Genomic DNA, 5698 nt, shown 5'->3' on the forward strand with positions numbered 1-5698 from the left:
AATATACTATCCTAGAAATCTTTTGTGATTGTGAGCCATCATCAAAATATTATATGCCAAAATTGTTCATGTTGGACAAGGAAGACAACCTAATGGTTCATGTTTGTTTATATTCACACAGAAGTCATATTGTCATAGATCCTTTAACATGTGGTCCTTGCCCCTACCTTTGCTAGCCAGAAATTCCGCACTAAGTAGACATACTAGTTGTGCATCCAAAAACTCTTAAACCCAAATCTTATTTTCAAGAGTCCATCATACCTACCTAGGGATTGAGCAAGATCCCTCAAGTAAGTTGTCATCGGTGCAAAAAGGTAATAAAATTGCTTCTAAAAGTGTGAGATCATTTAGTGTAAGAGAAAATTGAGCGTTGCACAAACTTGTGATGGTGAAGAATAAAAGCGACAGACTGCATAATAAAGGTCGCTATCACAAGGGGAAATGCAACATGATGTTCTCTTGCATTAAGGGGTTGAGCATACAAACAAATAAGCGCATGACAACCTCTGCTTCCCTCTGCGAAGGGCCTATCTTTTACTTTTATGTATTTACTTTTATGCAAAGAGTCAAAGTTTTCCCTCTATTCCTTTTTTATTTTCTCCTTTGGCAAGCATCATGTGGTGAGGAAAGATCTAGGCACATATGTCCAGTTGAATATAGATAGGATGAGTTATTATTGTTGACATCAACCTTGAGGTGAATACATTGGGAGGCAAAACTAGAAGCCCCTATCTTTCTATGTGTCTAGTTGCAACGTTTTGCTCATGTGTACGCGGTGAGTGGTAGCAATCATGGAATACTATATGATGGTTGAGTATGTGCACTTGCCTAAAGGCTCCGACACGTGACCCTTCCTGAAAAGATGATGAACCGTAGTTGCAAAGTTGACTGAGAACATAGTTTGTTGGTTTCTAATAGAGTTTTTACTTTATACTTCACTAGTGTGATGAATTATCACTTATTCATGAGAAGTCTATGATAAAAGTTCTTTAATAAAAGTCTTATGTTTAAGTTTCTTGCTGTTATAATAATGAACATGATGCTTCTATGTCTTTATTTTGTTTTTATCGACACCTCTCTCTCTCTAAGCATGTGGACATGTTTTTAGATTTCGGTTTTCGCTTGAGGACAAGGGAGGGCTAAGCTTGGGGTAGTAGATACATCCATTTTCCATCATGTTTTCCTACTCTTATTTATGATGTTTGTATCCATAATAATGATTTTTGGAGTAATTCTAATGTCTTTTCTCTTATAATATGCAAGGTATACACAAAGAGGGAGATTTCCAGCAGCTGGAAATCTGGACCTGGAAAAGCTACATCAAGCTACCTATTCTGCACAACTCCAAACAAGCTGAAACAACCCGGAGAATTTTTATGGAATATATGAAGAATATTGGAGCAAATAAGTACTAGAGGAGGCCCACCAGGTGGGCACAACCCACCTGGGCGCGCCAGGGAGCCCAAGCGCGCCCTGGTGGGTTGTGCTCACCCAGGCCCACCTCTGGTGCCCATCTTCTGGTATATAAGTCATTTTGACCTAGAAAAAATAAGGAGAGGACTTTCGGGATGGAGCGCTGCCGTCTCGAGGCGGAACTTGGGCAGGAGCACTTTCGCCCTCTCGCGGAGCGATTCCGCCGGGGAACTTCCCTCCCAGAGGGGGAAATCATCGTCCTCATCATCACCAACAACTCTCCCATCTTGGGGAGGGCAATCTTCATCAACATCTTTAGCAGCACCGTCTCATCTCAAACCCTAGTTCATCTCTTGTGTTCAATCTTGTTACCGTAACTAAAGATTGGTGCTTATGGGTGACTAGTAGTGTTGATTACATCTTGTAGTTGATTACTATATGGTTTATTTGGTGGAAGACTATATGTCCAGATCCAATATGCTATTTAATACCCCTCTAATATTCAGCATGATTATCATTTGTGAGTAGTTACTTTTATTCTTGAAGTCACGAGAGAAATCATGTTGCAAGTAATCATGTGAACTTGATATGTGTTCGATATTTTGATAGTATGTATGTTGTGATTCCTTTAGTGGTGTCATGTGAACGTCGACTACATGACACTTCACCATATTTGGGCCTAAGGGAATGCATTGTGGAGTAGCAATTAGATGATGGGTTGCAAGAGTGACAGAAGGTTAAACCCCAGTTTATGCGCTATTTCGTAAGGGACCGATTGGATCCAAAAGTTTAATGGTATGGTTTGAATTTATTCTTAATGCTTTTCTCATAGTTGCAGATGCTTGCGGGAGGGTTAGTCATAAGTAGGAGGTTTGTTCAAGTAAGAACAACACCTAAGCACTGGTCCACCCAGATATCAAATTATCAAAGTAGCGAACAGAAATCAAACGAACATGGGGAAATTGACTAGATGAAAATTCAAGAACGCTTTGCTTATCATAAGAAACCATTTTGGCCTGTCCTTTGCCTCAAAAGGATTGGGCTACCTTGCTGTACTTTTTCTACTATTATCGTTACTTGGTCGTTACAAATTATCTTGCTATGAAACTACTCTGTTGCTTACAATTTCAGCACTTGCAGACATTACCATGCTGAAAACCACTTGTCATTTCCTTCTGCTCCTCGTTGAGTTCGACACTCTTAGTTATTGAAAAGATCTACAATTGATCCCCTATACTTGTGGGTCATCAGCGGCATAGCGCCCCACGCCCGACCATGGCGCCGCAACCTCAGGATGGCGCTCCTGAGGCCTCGGCCGCCCCACCTGACGGTGGGGCTCCCGAGGATGGCGATCCTGACGTCTCGGGTGCCCCACTGGACTGTGGGGCTCCCGAGGATGGCGCTCCTGAGGCCTCGGTGGGCCCACCAGACAGCACGGCTCACGAGGCTCCCTTTCCTCTAGAGGGGCAGGATGCTGTTGGCGCCCCTCCCTCATCGAGCATCCCATGTACTTTGTCAGCATGGTGCTGTGTGATGTGCGTGCACGCTACCCCATGCCACATAAGCTTCTGCTCACACTCCTCATAGTCTCCAGAAAGCTGTGCCACTACTTCTAAGGCCACCCTATTAAGGATGTCTCCGCATACCACTTGGAGAAGGTGCTCCGGATCCCCAACAACATAGGAAGGGTTGCCGAATGGAACATCAAGCTGTAGGCGTTGCAGCTGGAGTTCAGCACCACCAGGGTCATCAAGGGCACGACTTTGCTATAGAATGGACTGACGCCCCTAACCGAGGGGTGAGCGAGGATTGTTCCCTCATGCCTGGAGACGAAGGCCCAGACGAGTGGGTCATGTACTTTGATGGCGCGTTTGCACGGCAAGGCGCAGGGGCCGGAGCCGTGCTCATCTCACCTACCCAGGACAAGCTCTACTGCGCCGTGCAATACTGCTTCCAGCATGGCGAGAAGGTCTCCAACAACATTGCTTAGCACGAAGGCCTGATCGCTGGCCTCAAGGATGCCGCAGCTCTGGGGGTCAGGCGCCTTACCATCAGGGGCGACTCCCAGCTCCTAGTCAACTTCTCCAACAAAGCGTACAAGCCAAAGGACATGCACATGGAGGCATACCTTGAGGAGGTACGCAAAACTGAAAAACTATTCTTGGGCTTCGAATTGTAGCATGTACCACGTGGCACGAACAAGGAGGCGGATGACATCGCCAAGAGAGCGTCCCGATGCCACCCTTAGGAGCTTGGCGTTTTCGAGGAGTGGCTCTTCAAGCCGTCAGCAGCTCCCCCCACTGCGGGACTGGTGCTGCCTCAGGAGGAGCTGCCCCGGCACCCTCCTCGGGCACCCCAGCCTGCGGCCCGACCTCGGGAGCCCGCCTGCTTCTCGTGCTCGAACCTCAGGAGGGGTGCTGGACCGAGAAGTTCAAGGCGTACTTGCTCCGGGGCACCTTGCCGGAGAAGGAGGAGGATGCAGAACGTGTGGCCCGCCAGGCCACCGTGTACTGCATCCAGGATGGTGAGCTCTACCGAAGGCTCCCAAACGACGTCTCTCTACGGTGCATCTCCAAGGAGCAAGGGTTCGAGCTGCTGACCGACATACATGGTGGGGACTGCGGGCATCACTCCTCATTGCGCACCCTCGTGGGCAAGGTGTTTCGTAGCGGATTCTACTGGCCTATGGCGCTCAATGATGCCACTGAGTTGGTGAGATCTTGCGAGGCATGCTAGTTCCATGCCAAGCAGATCTACCAGCCCGCTCAGGGCTCCAGACCATCTCGCTCTCGTGGCCATTCGCGGTCTGGGGGATGGATATCTTGGGACCGTTCCCTCGAGTGCCCGGGGGCTACCGCTACCTCTACATCGCCATCGACAAGTTCACCAAGTGGGCAGAGGTGGAAGCCATGCGCACCATCCCAGCTGGCTCGTCCGTCAAGTTTATCAAGGCCTCGTGAGCCATTTCGGGGTCCCAACCGCATCATCACCGACAATGTCTCTTAGTTCACGAGCAACCTTTTCAAAACATATTGTGCTAACCTTGGAACGCATATGTGCTACGCTTCAGTGGCACACCCATGGAGAAATGGTCAGGCCGAGCGCGCCAACACGAAGGTCCTGTGGGGCCTCAAGGTGAGGAGCTTCGAGAAGAAACTCGAGGCATGTGGTAGGGGTTGGCTCGATGAGCTCCAGTCTGTGCTATAGTCCATCCGCACCACCATGACCAAGCCCACGGGCGAGACTCCGTTCTTCCTCATCTACGGAACCAAGGCGGTCCTCCCTCACGAGGTAAAGCATCACTCCCCGTGGGTCTTGGTTTTTGACGAGGCATGCCAGGACGCCTCGCGGGGGATGGACCTCGTGCTGGGGGAGGAGCGCCGCTGCCAAGCCTCGCTCCGTGCAGTGAGGTACCAGCAGGCGCTGCGGTGGGATCACTGCCATAGCGTCTACTCCAGGACCCTCGAGGTGGGTGACCTCATCCTGAGGCTGGTGCTCTCTTGGGAGGGGCTTCACGAGCTCTCGCCCATGTGGGAGGGCCCGTTCAGGATCACCTGTGTCTCCAGGCCTGGCGCCACGCGCCTAGAGACGCAGGACGGGGTCCCCATCCAGAATGCCTAGATCATCCAGCATCTTTGGAAGTTCTATCCATGATCAAGGTCTCCGCTCGTGACACTCTCACGTAATAATGAGTTGGGGCTATACACGCCCCAGAGTTTCCTGAGCGCCGCCCTTGGGCCCCACGAGGGCTCCCACCCACGTCCTAGTGGAGGCCCCATGCTCCGTGCTGGTGGGAAGACAAGAAGACTAGTATAGGTGCCGGACGCGGCTGTTCTTTTGCTTGCTTTCTATAGCTGGTTTGCAACTTCTTGAATGGAATTTGAAGTTTACGCATATCCTTTTTGAGGGTTGGGAAATTTTTCTCCTTGGGCCGTTCGCTCTTCCAGGTCTTGCCTTAGGGGGAGTGGCAGTTTCCCGTTGCTCTTCCTCACGGGTCCCCCGCACGGGGGCTGGGCAGGTGTGTGCGCTCGGGCCCACCCACGAAACACACCTCGCCAAAGGCATAATGTCCTAGCCCTTGGCGTCTTCATCCTCGCACGACGCTCTCAAACGAGCTCATGGGCATGACACCTCCAGAGGTTTCCTAATCCTGCAGCTGCAGGGTGCCTCCTGAGGCTCGGCAACTTCTGAATCTTGAACAACGAGGGGCGTGTAGAGAATTCGAGTCTTGGAGAGGAATGCTCTCACGGCAAGGGAGTATACCACAAGCATATCAAGCTAAGTC

The sequence above is a fragment of the Triticum aestivum genome, chromosome 2A (genome assembly GCF_018294505.1).
Source record: "Triticum aestivum cultivar Chinese Spring chromosome 2A, IWGSC CS RefSeq v2.1, whole genome shotgun sequence".
Classification (NCBI taxonomy): Eukaryota; Viridiplantae; Streptophyta; class Magnoliopsida; order Poales; family Poaceae; genus Triticum; species Triticum aestivum.